At 40.6% G+C, this 18,718-nt stretch overlaps 1 protein-coding gene across 14 annotated transcripts in view; it reads right to left on the bottom strand.

The window, feature by feature from the left end:
- The window catches only part of LOC106577626 (adhesion G protein-coupled receptor L3), a 329,820-nt gene that overhangs the window by 226,345 nt on the left and 84,757 nt on the right, over positions 1–18,718 (bottom strand). The window lies entirely within an intron of this gene.

Here is an 18,718-nt window from a genome sequence, read left to right as displayed (position 1 = left end):
CAGCCTCTCAGGCTACGAGTCACGTATTCTTCCAACTGTCAGCCAATGAAAGGGAGATACCTTGTCAGTTGTACAACTGAATGCCTTCAACTGAAATGTGTCTTCAGCATTTAACCCAACCCCTCTGAATCAGCGAGGTACGGGGGGGCTGCCTTCATTGAGATACAGCTAGTTGCTTAACATGACAGTGTTAGGGAGTGCTCAACCGTACAACACTATAACAGATACTTTTGGATTGACTGTTGTTTGACCATGTTGTGTCAACCAGCCCCAGTTACTCCCACAGAGAGTATAGTACCCTCTCACCACCAAAAATGATTCCAGTCAGTCTCTGAGTATATTTTTGGACAGCTGACGATAATTGCTACCGGAAAAGAGTGTGACATATTTTCCTTTCCTTTGGGTGTGAGCAGTATCTTCACAGATTGAGATTTGTCGGCGGCGGAGAATGTGTAGTACAGTGCTTCACAAATGGCCATTGTGGTCTAGCTGCCTTTTCCCATCAACAGAAAACAAAATGGCCTCCCATGCAACTGTATTGAGCAGCATGGAGTCGCAGTGACCATTTGACCTGTGGTAAGTGCATGGGAGTGCAGTCACTAGTGAACTTGTGACCCTGGCGGGTGACATCAGGATGAAGCTATTGCCTGTTAGCATACAACGGGTTGGTCATGAACAGGAAATACTGTGTGTTGATTAGGACTTGTCAAACAAAGGTAACATGTCAATTGTGACAAGTTAGAGAATATCATACGCACATCCTCTGCTATTCACCATTTGATGATGTATAGTTTGATAGGATTCAGAAGAATATCAGGATCAAATGCGTCATTAAAAATATCAAGGTTAAAACAGATTTAGTGAATATTAAATTATGTATTATCATTTAATCTACTGTATCTGCTATTACAAAATATAATACCAAATTATAATCTAGGTCTATTTAATCCAAAGAGCACAGACAATGTTTATACCTTCTAAAATCGTATTATTGTTGCAGATTAGGCCGTTATGCTGCTCTTAATGTCCATTTTTTAAATGTCTGAAACCATGTCGGTTTCCAAAGACAAAATTGGCTCGACTGACTTCTAAAGGTGAAAGAGCAATCATAGTTTAGAGAGCAGAACACACAACCAGGCAAACCAGAATGGCTTTATTCCGTACTTCCATCCTTCCTGTACTCAATCTCAATTCCCATCCATGCTATCTCCTCTGGTTGCGCTCTCTCTTTCTTGATAATCTGCATTCCTTTGTTGCATGACATTTTCAGATCGAATGTAGCAGGAACTCATAATCTCTCCCAAAATCCAAACTATATGAAGAATAATCCGATTTCGGGGACAGATATTGGAGTTAAAAAACAGAGAGGGGTGCAGCCCATCAAGAGTGACCCATTCCATACAAAGGGAATTTGTAGAGGGCATTAATATAGGGTTATAGGTCATTGTACTGTACTTATCAGTAGTTGTATGCCCTAGTCACAGGTGTGGGCAACTCCAGTCCTCGGGGGCCTGATTGCTGATTAATCAAATTGCATTCTAAACTGAAGATCATGATTCGGTGATTATTGGAGTCAGGTGTGTTAGCTGGGGCTTAACTGTGACACCAATCAGGCCCCCGAGGACTGGAATTGCCCAAGCACATTAAATTGCCCAAGCACATTAAAACTCACTGAAAAACACATTGAACTCCCCATAAAATAATGCTACCATCTTGAATCTATGACAGTAATAAATGTGCCTACATAAAAAGTTGGTGTTTTGTCTGTGGCTATACCTCCTACCTTGTAGAAGTTGGCAACAATCTGCAAATGTACAGTTGAACTCAGAAGTTTAAATAGCATTGCCTTTAAATTGTTAACATAGGTCAAACGTTTCTGGTAGCCTTCCACAAGCTTCCCACAGTAAGTTGGGTGAATTTTGGCCCATTCCTCCTGACAGAGCTGGTTTAACCGAGTCAGGATTGTAGGCCTCCTTGTTCGCACACGCTTTTTCAGTTCTGCCCACACATTTTCTATAGGATTGAGGTCAGGGCTTTGTGATGGCCACTCCAATACCTTGACTTTGTTGTCCTTAAGCCATTTTGCCACAACTTTGGAAGTATGCTTGGGGTCATTGTCTATTTGGAAGACCCATTTGCGACCAAGCTTTAACTTCCTGACTGATGTCGTGAGATGTTGCTTCAATATATCCACATAATTTTCCATCCTCATGATGCCATCTATTTTGTGAAGTTCACCAGTCCCTCCTGCAGCAAAGCACCCCCACAACATGATGCTGTCACCCCCATGCTTCACGGTTGGGATGGTGTTCTTCGGCTTGCAAGTCTCCCCCGTTTTCCTCCAAACATAACGATGGTCATTACGGCCAAATTGTTCTATTTGTTGTTTCATCAGACCAGAGGACATTTCTCCAAAAAGTACAATCTTTGTCCCCATGTGCAGTTGCAAACCGTAGCCTGGCTTTTTTATGGCGGTTTTGGAGCAGTGGCTTCTTCCTTGCTGAGCGGCCTTTCAGGTTATGTCGGTATAGGACTCGTTTTACTGTGGATATAGATACTTTTGAACCTGTTTCCTCCAGCATCTTCACAAGGTCCTTTGCTGTTGTTCTGGGATTGATTTGCACTTTTCGCACCAAAGTAGGTTCATCTCTAGGAGACAGAAAGTGTCTCCTTCCTGAGCGGTATGACGGCTGCGTGGTCCCATGGTGTTTATACTTGCATACTATTGTTTGTACAGATGAACGTGGTACCTTCAGGAGTTTGGAAATTACTCCCAAGGATGAACCAGACTTGTGGAGGTCTACAATTCTTTTTTCTGAAGTCTTGGCTGATTTCTTTTGATTTTCCCCATGATGTCAAACAAAGAGCCACTGAGTTTGAAAGTAGGCCTTGAAATGCATCCACAGGTACAGTGGGGGGAAAAAGTATTTGATCCCCTGCAGCTTTTGTACGTTTGCCCACTGACAAAGAAAGGATCAGTCTATAATTTTAATGGTAGGTTTATTTGAACAGTGAGAGACAGAATAACAACAAAAGTATCCAGAAAAGCACGTCAAAAATGTTATAAATTAATTTGCATTTTATTGAGGGAAATAAGTATTCGACCCCCTCTCAATCAGAAAGATTTCTGGCTCCCAGGTGTCTTTTATACAGGTAACGAGCTGAGATTAGGAGGACACTCTTAAAGGGAGTGCTCCTAACCGCAGCTTGTTACCTGTAAAAAAAGACACCTGTCCACAGAAGCAATCAATCAGATTCCAAACTCTCCACCATGGCCAAGACCAAAGAGCTCTCCAAGGATGTCAGGGACAAGATTGTAGACCTACACAAGGCTGGAATGGGCTACAAGACCATCGTCAAGCACCTTGGTGAGAAGGTGACAACATTTGGTGCGATTTTTTGCAAACGGAAGAAACACAAAAGAACTGTCAATATCCCTCGGCCTGGGGCTCCATGCAAGATCTCACCTCGTGGAGTTGCAATGATCATGAGAACGGTGAGGAATCAGCCCAGAACTACACGGGAGGATCTTGTCAATGATCTCAAGGCAGCTGGGACCATAGTCACCAAGAAAACAATTGGTAACACACTACGCCGTGAAGGACTGAAATCCTGCAGGGCCCGCAAGGTCCCCCTGCTCAAGAATACATATACATGCCCGTCTGAAGTTTGCCAATGAACATCTGAATGACTCAGAGGACAACTGGTGAAAGGGTTGTGGTCAGAATGGAGCTCTTTGGCATCAACTCAACTCACCGTGTTTGGAGGAGGAGGAATGCTGCCTATGACCCCAAGAACACCATCTCCACCGTCAAACATGGAGGTGGAAACATTATGCTTTGGGGGTGTTTTTCTGCTAAGGGGACAGGACAACTTCACCGCATCAAAGGGACGATGGACGGGGCCATGTACCGTCAAATCTTGGGTGAGAACCTCCTTCCCTCAGCCAGGGCATTGAAAATGGGTCGTGGATGGGAATTCCAGCATGACAATGACCCAAAACACACGGCCAAGGCAACAAAAGAGTGACTCAAGAAGAAGCACATTAAGGTCCTGGAGTGGCCTAGCCAGTCTCCAGGCCTTAATCTCATAGAAAATCTGTGGAGGGAGCTGAAGGTTCGAGTTTCCAAATGTCAGCCTCGAAACCTTAATGAATTGGAGAACTACAAGAAACGTCTGACCTCTGTGATTGCCAACAAGGGTTTTGCCACCAAGTACTAAGTCATGTTTTGCAGAGGGGTCAAATACTTATTTCCCTCATTAAAATGCAAATCATTTTATAACATTTTTGACATGCGTTTTTCTGGATTATTTTGTTGTTATTCTGTCTCTCACTGTTCAAATAAACCTACCATTAAAATTATAGACGGATAATTTCTTTGTAAATGGGCAAACGTACAAAATCAGCAGGGGATCAAATACTTTTTTCCCCCACTGTACACCTCCAATTAACTCAAATGATGTCAATTAGCCTATCAGAAGCTTTTAAAGCCATGACGTCATTTTCTGGAATTTTCCAAGCTGTTTAAAGGCACAGTCAACTTAGTGTATGTTAAGTTCTGACCCACTGGAATTGTGATACAGTGAATTATAAGTGAAATAATCTGCCTGTAAACAATTGTTGGAAAAATTACTTGTGTCATGCACAAAGTAGATGTCCTAACCAACTTGCCAAAACTATAGTTTGTTAACAAGAAATTTGTGGAGTGGTTGAAAAATGAGTTTATGACTCCAACCTAAGTGTACGTAAACTTCAGACTTAAACTGTATGTACATGCGCTGTATTGAGGATAATGCAGAGCCTGTGCTGAACCCAAACAATGGTGGTCTAGTGAGGGCAACTGGTCTAGACCATAACTCATTAGTTTTGTAGACAGGGTTTAAGGCCTGTGCATGAGGTAATGTGGAATGGCATCCCATTATGTGGTAATACAGAGAGACCTTGCATATGAGTTAATCATTTTTCTTTTTCTACTGGGGGAGGTAAGAAAAGTAAGATCTCAGGCAGGATACGATTGATACAGGAAATTTGAAGCCTGAAATGTAGGTCCCTGAACTGGGTGATGCACAGTGAAGAAAGTGTAATGTCAACATGCTACCAGGCAAGGGCCATGTTCGTTATGCACCAAACGGAAGAAAACAGAGGGACAACCTGTATTTGTCCAATAAGAAACATTCCATTTCATTTTCCATTTCATATACTTTCAACAGGACCTAACTAGTTGGAGATATTCTCCTCAAAAATTGACAAAAAAAACAAGATGAAAAGAAAGATCGCTGGCAACATGAACAAAGATGAAGTATTCGAGGGGATTCCCTATCACTGATTCCTCAGTTGTCGTCTTCAGCAGTGTCCTTTTTATTTGTTTTTTTTATTTTACCCAAACTGTCAGAAAAATACACGAGGCTAGTCACCAGAATGACAGGGGCCTCTGCAACTGACAAGGGACAATGAAAAATCTAGACCGCCAATCACCATGGACATAAGTGTCACACTCTACATCTGTGTGTGTGTGTGTGTGTGTGTGTGTGTGTGTGTGTGTGTGTGTGTGTGTGTGTGTGTGTGTGTGTGTGTGTGTGTGTGTGTGTGTGTGTCAACAACAAAAAATGTCCGAAAGTGTTTCTCAATTTTCATATTCACGTCTCACTATGAAAAGAATATGAACGCAGCTACTAACATGAGTGTTACTTGGAATTAACTCATTACATTAAGCACATTACATGCTTTTAGAAGTCTTGTGATCACAATCATTAACATGCTCCTTCTACAAAAAGAAGTGTGAGCGTAAGTAGGAAAAGCAAGCCACTGAGGAACACATCTGAAAATACATATTGATGAGTAAGGGGCTGGACCGGGTTCAATCAGAAAAAGTACAAGACAGACTCAGTTGAAAACCTACACTTGGTTGCCAACTCCTCTTGTATTCAGAGGAGCCTTGTGATACTTTATAGTGGCAGGCTTTTGAAAAGTACTTGTTCAGTTTTAAGGGAACTCCCTTTAGACGAGGCTTCCAAACTCACTGCAATGATGCCGGTTAAATCCACTTCAATTAAACCACTTCATTACGGACTCAAATTCTCAGACAGCAAACTTTTTCATCAGTGTTGTTTTGCTGTTATTTTAGCATTCCGCCAGTGCCAAAGGGCCTAGATGGGTCCTGACGGTTTTAATTAACTGTTTTTCCACGGTCTATCTGGTTAAAACAAAGGGGAAAATAAGGTGGATGAAGATAGGAAGAGGAAGTGTGTGTGTGTGTGTGTGTGTGTGTGTGTGTGTGTGTGTGTGTGTGTGTGTGTGTGTGTGTGTGTGTGAGTGAGAATGTGATGGTGGGTATCCCATGTTGACTAACAATGCACTCATTAAAAAGACAAGATGCAAAGACAGTGGAAACATATATAATATGTGGGAGAAACCAAAAAGGTACTGTAAATCATTTGGCTGGCCTCGTTTGAGCAAATGTAAAAAAGGTCCCCGATTCAGTTCAGATGAGTTCTAGGGAACATGTAGCTACAGGGATAGCTTACCCTTCAGTTGTAATGGATAGTATTGATCCAAGCAAAAGCAATATCTAGTGTTCTCTCTTCACAAACCCTCATCCAGACTCATCATCGAACACCTTTTGTCTTTGATTTTAGAATATATATATATATACACACACACACATATACACACACACACACACACACACACATATATATATATATATATGTATATACACACACACACACACACACACACACACACACATATACATACATACCTATACATACATATATATATATATATATATATACACATATATATATTTTTTTTTATGTATCGGTTAAAATAAACTACCTAGATGGTGCCATGCAAATGTTCCTTGCTAAATCATAACTAGTAAGTACATTAGCTAACAGACTACTTGCTCAACAATTCCATTTCAGTCCCTTAAAGGGGAAATCAGCAGTTGCTACATACATTTTTGGACTTGTAAATTCATGATATGTATCCATTGATTCACAGCTGCCTCTTTGCAAACTAAAGGAATCATGAAAAGTCATTTTTTTGCGATGTTTCGCCTGCATCCCCCAGATTTGCCTCCCGTATTTGCCTTTTCAGCAGCGCAAATTCACCACTCTCTAAAACGGCTAACTCCACCTTCTCACAGCACCTCTTTACCTCCCAGATTGGTAACATTTGTTGAGGTATTGTGTAGAAAGACATGACCTCAAATTTAAAATGACTGAACATTTAGGAATTCAGTGTATTGTTAGTTGGATATAGTCTAGGCCTATACATATATGACCAGGACAACTTTCTAAGTAAGAGAACTTTAAACATTTAAAAGGTGGGGGGGATTGATCTGAGGGCCTTCAAAAGGGTGGCCCTCAGGCCACCAGTTGCCCATCCCTGTTGTTAGTCCACAACATTTGTATTTTTGGGTGTAGTTACCCTTTAATTAATGTGCCGCCTAGCAAGAGGCTGTTGTTTAGCTGTGTTTTTGTAGCGCACGTGAATAGTAGAGTGAAGAATAAAAAATAAAACACTGGATTGATGAAAATAATTATGATATCATTCTGCCAGGTAAGCATAGGTTACTTTGTTTTTAACATTTCATTGAGAAGATTTTTGGGAAAGTCTTTCCATCTACCAGAATACTGTTTTAATTAGCGTCATCGCTAATGGCACACAAAGTGGTAGACAAGTGCTATGCACACACACACAGACGGGCATTCTCATTGCCTCTTCAGAAAGTTGCAGGAAATAAGAATCACTGATGCATTCTGTTCATGTCTTCTGATAAAACTTGGGCAATTGAATGCATTTTTTTTATACATTTAGTTGATTCCCTATTGGATTTCGACTCATCGTTACCACTTACATTACATGAGACGTGCAAATTCACAAGCCTCAATCTGTCCACAACACACAAACATTGTACTGGGAGGGGGGGACAGACCGCAGGCTGCGTTACACGGTCATCCCTCCCTTTGTGACTGACAGGCATCTATCCTATCAATAGATCACTAGAATATGCATTTTGTTCATTCTAGCAGGAGATGGCTCGACGGACTAGCGAATTGAAACGTTTCAAATGAAAAGTATACCTAGTTAATACGAAGTGGAAAAAGTAGCCAGCTGAAAATTAGTGTTCAACCGGCTGATTAGCTGACGCTAATGGAAAACACTGATTAATACAGAATCATAAGTAATATTAAAATAAATCATGCGAATGTGATAAATAGATCATTTGTGTGCTCCATTGATGTTGTTGGTGCGGAGCTTGATTAGTAATGCCTAGGAATACAAATGTGAATACTAATTGAGAAGAGAAGTCTATGTAAAGGTTTGACGATTTTATGCACTCCATTTATTAAAACTGACTGAACAGTCGCTGATGCTTCAGTGTGAATCATTTCTTATATTTACCCACTTTCAAGGGTATAACATTACACTTGTATAGCCAATAGCCTGTGTCTGCAGATCGAATGAGGTGAATGAACCTACAGCAGCCAAGGTGATAATGGCTGGGGGCATTTTTGTATATTTTTGCTGTTCTCCAAATCGCTTCTTAAAGTTTTTAATTGTATAGAAATAAGCTTCAACTCATTTCCCCCCCTTACAGACCTCACTGAAACTCAAACACTGGTTATGGCCCTGAAATCTAGCTAGCTGCTAACAAACTTGCTAGTTGACTAGCTTATCATTTGCATTTGAATTTCAGGGCCTTTAGTGTCAAACACCTTCAGCTTACCTGACAGTGATAACCTCTTCATGGCTGACAAGTATTGAGATATTAAGAACAGTAGAGTTGACTGTTCGACAATTAGGCTTCCAAACACCTGCTCTCTTCAGTATCAAAACAGCATGAAAACACTGGTCTTTCTCAAGGGGCACGGCGGGAAATCTAAATAAATAGCAGTCTAACACAAAACAACGTTATCCCCCACAATGCACCTGGCGGCTTTTTGTGTGTATGTGTGTGTGTGGTTAGATCAAAGTGTGCTTAGAGATGCCTTGCATATATTCAGCTTCATAGATCCAACAGCAGGGGCCTCCAACCACCTCAGGCTCCAGCAGAGCTACCTGATGTGCAGGCTTGTTCCAGCCCAACACCAACACACACCCCAGATGGAACAACAGGTGGATTATTTGGTGTGTTACAGTAGGGCTGAAACAAAAGCCTGCACTCCCAGTAGCTGTGAAGCCTGTCCTACAGGATTCCTGACATGGAAAAGTATATAATGCAATGGCATGACTTAGTGATATCATCCCAAATACCACGATTATGCTTAGTGAACAAGTTGGGTGGTTAGAACTCTCACTGCGTGCGCGATATAACATTGCGAGAGTGTCAGTATATTTCCCTGAACTGGTTAGAGAAGTTGACGAGTCCTATAACTTCAATATGCCAAGCAGTCAGCACGCTAGTCTGCAACCCTGCTTTTTCCATCGGATGATACTGAAATCAGTTGGCACTATGAAACTAGGATCACCATTCAATCTCTCGCTGCACTGCTTCTCACTCTGAATACGTCCCAGGATCCATCAGTAATCAGGTACGGCAAACGCTTTCACATATTTGGATACGCGACCAACCGCTCGTTTGCATACCATGGGGCTTGTAAAGCGTGATTCCCACAAGCTCCATGATTGAACACACATTTGTTCAGACAAAAATCCACTACATGCATAAATCGAACAAGTAATGTATTGCTTTGAATGCTAACGCTTCAAAACCCTCAAAACACACTTTGACAGCTATATTTTATAAATATAACTAATTTACTCCACGGGAGTGCTACTTTTCCAAGCTTCCGAGGTTTACTAGTCAACATGATTTGGGTTATCATATACAACACCTGTTTAAAAACGTGGGTAGCTAGGCCTATATGGGTATGAAAACGATTGGAGTAAATGTACTGTACGTCACCAACTATAATTAGTTCAGGTAGCTCAACAGTTTCTCCCAAATATGTTTTCATTAGAGTGGAATGAGCCTATGCATTCATACAATATGAGCAGCAAAAAAAGTGCAGCCCGATCCTCAATGTTATCTGATGGGAGCATGCGAAATATGATGTTACCATGTCATGCCTGCTTGAATCACTCCCACATACACTATTTCATTAAGAATAGTATTTGGGGGTTAAATACCAGCTCAGTAGATGTCTACATCAGCCAGAATCCTAATTGGCCCTTCTACAAATATTATTGAAGGCAAAAAAAGCTTATCTGACACTGTGTGGGGTAGGTAACCCTACAAATTGGCAATTTTATTTCCAACACTTCGTGGGCCCTCCCCTTGATAGGCTAACAGCACAGAGGCTTTTTCTAAAATGTGTTATGATATTGAAGAACACATTGGGAGGGATCTTAGACCATTCCTCCATAAAGTATCTTTCCAGATCCCGTTTATCCTTTGGTCTGTGCTCATAGACTGCCCTCTTTAATTCAAACCACAGGTTTTCAATGGGGTCCAAGTCCGGATACTGAGATGGCCATTGAAAAATATTGAATGTGTGGTAAATGAACAATTTGGATTTTTATGTGCGCTTGCTTGGGGTCACTGTGCAATTGCGGCCAAGTTTTAGCGTCCTGGCAGAGGGAACCAGGTTTTTGGCAAAAATATCCTGGTACTGGGTAAAGGTCATGATGCCGTTGACTTATTCATTTATTAGTCACATGCATAATTGCAGGGTACAGTGAAATCCTTAAGATCCGAGCTCCAACAGTCAATAAGTATTCATCCCATTTGTTATGCCAAGGATAAATAAGTACAGGAGTAAAAATGTTGATTACAAGTCACATAATGAGTTGCAGGTCACACATGGCCAATGATGACACTACTTGCTCATCCACTTGGCATGGTAAGCTCCCTTTTCATTTCAGTGGTGGATAGTTCTCACTCATCAGTCCTACCTCGTGCTTAGACGAAGAATTTACTGTCAAATTTTGATGTATATGGGAAGTTCAACACCAAGCCAAAATACATATCTTATATTACCCCCCTTGATGAGCATATACTATAGCTGCAATAACTATAAACACTAAATCAAGTTATTTATTGCCTGAGTGAGAATCAACAAAAATCACATATTGCTGTTGTATCCATCCATGAGTCATATATTTAAAATGCAAACATGTCAATTATGTACTATAAAACTAAGAGTGCATAAAAAAAAAAAATACAGTGCCTTCAGAAAGTATTCACACTCCTTGACTTTTTCCACATTGTTGTGTAACATCCTGAATTTAAAATGGATTAAATGGAAATGTGTCACTGGCGTTCACACAATATCGCATAATGTCAAAGTATTAAATAAAAAGCTGAAATATCTTGAGTCAATAATTATTCAACCCCTTTGTTATGGCAAGCCTAGATAAGTTATGGAGTAATGAGTTGCATGGACTCAATCTGTGTGCAATAACAGTGTTTAACATGATTTTTGAATGACTACCTCATCTCTGTAGCCCACACATACAATAATTGAAGGTCCCTCAGTCGAGCAGTGAATTTTAAACACATATTCAATCACAAAGACCAGGGAGGTTTTTCAATGCCTCGCAAAGTAGAAGAATTAAGTTTATATACATTTTTACAGATTAAATAATACATTTGCAAAAATTTCAAGACACCCGTTTTCGCTCATCATTATGGAGTATTGTGTGTAGATTGATTAGGGAAAGCATTAATTAAATCAATTTTATAATAAAGCTGTAACGTAACAAAATGTGGAAAAAGTCAAGGGGTCTGAATACTTTCTGAATGCACTGTATATAAATACTTGAATGAAAACAGTGTAGGTAAAACGCTATAGTATATCGGTGTCTACGTCAATGTTCTTTGTGAAATATTTGCTTGACCTTGAATGACTTGATGGACAATGGGGTCACCTTAAGTGAGGAAAAAGTATGTTGCTAAATAAGGTCACTGCCCCATAAAACAAGTATACAACTCGTACTTAACTAGCCTCTCAGTCATATGCTGAGAAAACAGTAATAACCATTAAGACCACTAACACGGCTCCTCGTGCTGGTAAGATTGACTGTTTTTTTATGCGTCACAACAGAGATGTGCAGTGTATGTAACTTAAACCAGGACCTGTATTTATCAAGCATCTTCGAGTAGGAGTAGCATGCCTTTTGATTAAAACCAAACTTTCCACGCATGTTTGCTAAAAGATTCAGGAGATAAAAGGTGCTAAGTTCACCCCATCATATCATGAGACATCCATGTCTTCATCACTGGAAAAGATAAACGTTTGAGTTTGATATCATTTAAAAGCTTACAAAACAGTGTCGTCAAACAATTGTATATTTTCTTCGCCCCCCCCCCAAAAAAAATGACATTTTAATTTTTAAACTAATCTATTAATTATCTTAAAACTAGTAAACTCATCTTTGTTTTCATATTCGCATATGTTGTAGCTTGGACCCTTTTTCAAATCATCTGAGGTTGTGCCCGCCATCGGTTGAGACACAACATGCTCTTGAATACAGGGTGGGTGTCATTTCAATAGTATAATTAATAGAGTGGACCTATCCCTTCAGACCACTGCAATTTAGCTGGTACACCATTGACATTTAATTGACATTTTAACTTTTAATTACTAGCACAAAGATGACCGCCGGTTCACTCACCGTTGAATGTCAATAGAATGGACATGACCATTTAAGTTATCTATATTTCTATGTTTTCAGTACGTTTCCCATGGAGGATGTGTGGACCTCCAACCATCTTTGTGTATCATTTGAAAGTTTAAATTCACAATTTTAGTACATTTATCAGCTAAAAAAATGTCTCAACCGATGACGGGCAAAACAAATACCTTGATGATGTAAAATAGGGACTAAACTACAACATATGCAGATAAAAAAGTTTACGCCTTTTTAAATAAATTGACTTTAAAAGACATTAAGTACCCTATTTGGGGGACTTTCTGGACTGGTCCCGACTAACATTTGTGTGTATAAAGCGCTCTGTGAACGTCGTAGAGTCCCGAGTCTCATCTCTCTCCTCTCCACCTGAGCTGATTTGAAATGTTAGGTTTCAGATGCCACATTTTGCACAGGGAGCGAAGTGTCCCATTTTCTGGCCTAACCAGTCAAAGGCATGATTTCCTATGTCTTTCAAACTCAAAGCTGCGATTGAAATAGCACATATGAAACGGGAGAATCTAGCACATGCAACAATAGCAGTTTCATCCCGCTGTGGTATTCTCAGCTGGATTTAGAGCTCTCCACATGAAAGAATACAAAATCATTTCATAGAATTCAACTAAGACCACGTTCTCTTGATCACAAACAGACAAAATCCCTTTGTGCTTACCACTAAAGTTGTAAGGAGTCTGCATAGATTCAAATTGTGTCTCTGTGACGCTCAGTGGACGTTGAGGAAACATTCGCTGTTGACAGTTATATGAGATAGTGCCAATGTTGTTTATTTATTTCACATTTATTTAACCAGGTAGGCAAGTTGAGAACAAGTTCTCATTTACAATTACGACCTGGGCAAGATAAAGCAAAGCAGTTCGACACATACAACAACATAGAGTTACACATGGAGTAAAACAAACATACAGTCAATAATACAATAGAAAAATAAGTCTATATACAATGTGAGCAAATGAGGTGAGATAAGGGAGGTAAAGGCAAAAAAGGCCATGGTGGCAAAGTAAATACAATATAGCAAGTAAAACACTGAAATGGTAGATTTGCAGTGGAAGAAAGTGCAAAGTAGAAATAATGGGGTGCAAAGGAGCAAAATAAATAAATAAATACAGTAGGGGAAGAGGTAGTTGTATGGTCTAAATTATAGATGGGCTATGTACAGGTGCAGTGATCTGTGAGCTGCTCTGGCAGCTGGTGCTTAAAGCTAGTGAGGGAGATAAGTGTTTCCAGTTTCAGAGATTTTTGTAGTTTGTTCCAGTCATTGGCAGCAGAGAACTGGAAGGAGAGACGGCCAAAGGAGGAATTGGCTTTGGGGGTGACCAGAGAGATATATCTGCTGGAGCGCGTGCTACAGGTGGGTGCTGCTATGGTGACCAGTGAGGGGGGCTTTACCTAGCAGGGTCTTGTAGATGACCTGGAGCCAGTGGGTTTGGCGACGAGTATGAAGCGAGGGCCAGCCAACGAGAGCGTACAGGTCGCAGTGCTGGGTAGTGTATGGGGCTTTGGTGACAAAACGGATGGCACTGTGATAGACTGCATCCAGTTTATTGAGTAGGGTATTGGAGGCTATTTTGTAAATGACATCGCCGAAGTCGAGGATCGGTAGTATGGTCAGTTTTACGAGGGTATGTTTGGCAGCATGAGTGAAGGATGCTTTGTTGCGAAATAGGAAGCCAATTCTAGATTTAACTTTGGATTGGAGATGTTTGATGTCAGTCTGGAAGGAAGGAGAGCTTACAGTCTAACCAGACACCTAGGTATTTGTAGTTGTCCACATATTCTAAGTCAGAACCGTCCTAAGTAATATCTTTAATTATTTTACAGTTATGCGAAATGTGAAATCCTATAGTAAGCAGTTTCTAATTTGATTGTTACTATATTTAGAAAGCATTTCAGTCATTTCAAGCCCTATTAACCCACTTCTGTTGAATAGGAAAAAAACTTAGATTTTGTTATATTTGTACTATGTACTTGAGCTAGTGTCCTCAAAAGTGAGTACACTTCAGTAATTTATAACTATTTTACCAGAAAAGTGATATTTTAGTATTTCTTGGAGTATGCAGCATTACTAGTAATTGTTTATGGCCCTCTCATAATAAATTATCCATTTTGGGTATGTTAAAGCAGAAATCTACATTTTTACCTAATGTCCAAGAGGTTAAAACATTTTCATTAAAATAAAAAAATTCTTCCAGAATTTATAAAATAGTTTAACAACACTGTTTGTAAGCTTTTATATGATATCAATCTCAACTGTTTATCTTTTCCAGTGATGAAGGTGATAGGTACGGAAAATGGGGTATGCAAAATGGGTCAAATTTGAGCACCTTTATCTCTTGACAGTCTTGCCATTCATTCATTTTCTGAGCACTTCTACAATGGGTAAATATGTATAGGTTTCATTCAAATCAAAAGGGGTGCTGTCAAAAAGTGAATGAATACAAATGCTTTTACCCAGTACTAATCTAGGATTTGGTCCACACTGTCAATAATAATCATATTCATTATGAACTAAGAGGCAATGTTAACACGCTGCTGAAACATGATTGACAACACAGTTAAAACAGGACAAACATATTGCAATACTGTTCAGTTTGCTGGTAGCCTACACTAAATGCAACAATATTTAACTTTGAGTTAAGCCTAACAAAAATGTCCTTCTACAGGGTGCGACTACAATCAAATCCACAGGTAATACCAGGGATGATACCATCTTGATCTAATGAAGTAAATAGGCTAGGACCTGATAGCAACAAGGCACACCATGCCATTAACTACAAATTATTTTCAGTAGTTTATTTCCATGTTATAGCCTTCCAAAATGTGTATATTCAATCAAATGTTATTTAAACTACAATATTACAAAGGATGCACTGGCAATTATAATATACCTACTCAGGAAGCAAATTAAAGTAAAGTTAAATAATGTATTAATTGCCATGTAGTTACAATGTAACAACCTTTGCAGTCAATAGGGTAATCATGAGAAAGTAGGAAGCAGGAGAATATTAAGTATTACCCTTTTAGTTACATGGGGGGGGGGGTCTCTATTTTGGTGGCCTCAGACAATCTAATGCCTTGATTACATCCGAAATACACAGATAAATTACTGAATCCTTTAACCACTGTATATCCCAGCTTAGTACAATGAGTTGTGCTATTGAGTAGAAAGACATGACTTTACAATTAAAATCACTGAAAATGTATGAATGATGTTTGTTCTTCAAATGATGTATTTCATAGCCTCTGCTGCTGTGGACACTTAGGGAAAGGAAACCCTTTGAACCCCTGTCAGATTTTGTAAAAGTGGGGGTGCACAAAGTTAGGCGGGCGTGAATAGACCATTAGGTAAGATAGAAGAATGAAGCAGGTTAACATGGGCTTTGCTACACAGAAAGCAGCAGTTGACCACTCCATTGTCAACACTTTGATTAAATCAGTAGATCTTTTTCAATATCTTTTAAAATACCATATAAAGTATCATTAGTTTTAAAAACTATTCAAATCTGTTTTCTTTTATCATATTTGGGACCAGAATGAGGCTCTCTCCACTACCAATTGTTACTGCAGTAAGGATTCAAAATTTTCAGATTGCAGATTATCGGCAAAATACAGTAGTAGTCTACCAGTATGCGAATGAGGGTGCCAAATGATTGGCTCTATCATCGATGCCATTCAGTTCCGATCACCCAAAAAAATCAGTTCAAAAAGAGTTGTTTGTTCACAAACAAACCATCACTAGGCCACAATGACGAGTCACTTTAGCAGTCACTGATAAATCTCGACATGGGCATCCAATCCTAGGAAAATACAAACAAGAGCTTTTGTATACTTGTCCCGATGCGATACCATGGACATTTGACTACGTTATGAACAGCAAAGGGATATAGGAGATTGACTTTATTCAGTCAGTTCGGCACCTTTTATAAACACAAGCGGTATTAGTATCAAATAATATATTTTCCCAATTTTCTTGGAGCATACAATATGTCAGTATTTGAACTATTTATTTTATACACATTTATACAGTCATTTATCAAGGGTGTCAATAATTTCAGACCCCTCAGTAAACTATTATTACACTTAAACACACTTTTGGCATCCGCCAAACCAAGACTCGTCCATTGGACTGCCAGATTGTGAAGCGCGATTCCCACTGCTCCAGATTCAATGGCGGTGAGCTTTACACTGCTCCAGCCGACCCTTGGAATAGCGAATGGTGATCTTAGGCTTGTGTGCAGCTGCTCGGCCATGGAAACCCATTTCATGAAGCTCCCGGCGAACAGTTCTTGTGCTGATGTTGCTTCTAGAGGTAGTTAGGAACTCGGTAGTCAGAGTTGCTTTTTGATCATATTATTCCAGTGCTAGCCTCCCTACACTGGCTTCCTGTTAAGGCAAGGGCTGATTTCAAGGTTTTACTGCTAACCTACAAAGCATTACATTGGCTTGCTCCTACCCATCTTTCCGATTTGGTCCTGCCGTACATACCTACACGTACGCTACGGTCACAAGACGCAGGCCTCCAAATTGTCCCTAGAATTTCTAAGCAAACAGCTGGAGGCAGGGCTTTCTCCTATAGAGCTCCATTTATATGGAATGGTCTGCCTACCCATGTGAGAGACGCAGTTTCGGTCTCGACCTTTAAGTCTTTATTGAAGACTCATCTCTTCAGTAGGTCCTATGATTGAGTGTATTCTGGCCCAGGAGTGTGAAGGTGAACGGAAAGGCACTGGAGCAACAAACCGCCCTTGCTGTCTCTGCCTAGCCGGTTCCCCTCTCTCCACTGGGATTCTCTGTCTCTAACCCTATTACAGGGGCTGAGTCACTGGCTTACTGGTGCTCTTCCATGCCGTCCCTAGGAGGGGTGCGTCACTTGAGTGGGTTGAGTCACTGACGTGGTCTTCCTGTCTGGGTTGGCGCTCCCCCTTGGGTTGTGCCGTGGTGGAGATCTTTGTGGGCTATACTCGGCCTTGTCTCAGGATGGTAAGTTGGTGTTTGAAGATATCACTCTAGTGGTGTGGGGACTGTGTTTTGGCAAAGTGGGTGGGGTTATATCCTGCCTGTTTGGCCCTGTCCGGGGTTATCATCGGATGGGTCCACAGTGTCTCCTGACCCCTCCTGTCTCCGCCTCAAGTATTTATGCTGCAGTAGTTTGTGTCGGGGGGCTAGGGTCAGTCTGTTATATCTGGAGTATTTATCCTGTCTTATCCGGTGTCCTGTGTGAATTTAAGTATGCTCTCTCTAATTCTCTCTTTCGCTGTCTCTCTCTCGGAGGAGGAGGACCTGAGCCCTAGGACCATGCCTCAGGACTACATGGCATGATAACTCCTTGTTTTCCCCAGTCCACGTGGCCGTGCTGCTGCTCCAGTTTCAACTGTTCTGCCTGCAGCTATGGAACCCTGACCTGTTCACTGTGATAACTATTATTTGACCATGCTGGTCATTTATGAACATTTGAACATCTTGGCCATGTTCTGTTATAATCTCCACCCGGCACAGCCAGAAGAGGACTGGCCACCCCTCATAGCCTGGTTCCTCTCTAGGTTTCTTCCTAGGTTTTGGCCTTTCTAGGGAGTTTTTCCTAGCCACCGTGCTTTCTCGCCTGCATTGTGTGCTGTTTGGGGTTTTAGGCTGGGTTTCTGTACAGTACTTTGATATATCAGCTGATGTAAGAAGGGCTATATAAATACATTTCATTTGTTGCACAGATGATTTTACCAGTCCCGTTCTGCGGTCCCGTTCTGTGAGCTTGTATGGCCTACCACTTTGGGGCTGAGCCGTTGTTGCACCTAGATGTTTCCACTTCACAATAACACCACTTACAATAACACCACTTACAATAACACCACTTACAATAACACCACTTACAATAACACCACTTACAATAACACCACTTACAATAACAGCACTTAGAGCAGCTCTAGCAGGGCAGAAATTTGATTAACTGACTTGTTGGAAAGGTGGCATCCTATGACGGTGCCACGTTGAAAGTGACTGAGCTCTTTAGAAAGGCCATTCTACAGCCAATGTTTGTCTACGGAGATTGCATGGCTGTGTGTT

Source organism: Salmo salar, chromosome ssa18 (genome assembly GCF_905237065.1).
Source record: "Salmo salar chromosome ssa18, Ssal_v3.1, whole genome shotgun sequence".
NCBI lineage: Eukaryota > Metazoa > Chordata > Actinopteri > Salmoniformes > Salmonidae > Salmo > Salmo salar.
The sequence above is the reverse complement of the archived record's forward strand: the minus strand, read 5'-3'. Positions and strand labels throughout refer to the sequence as shown.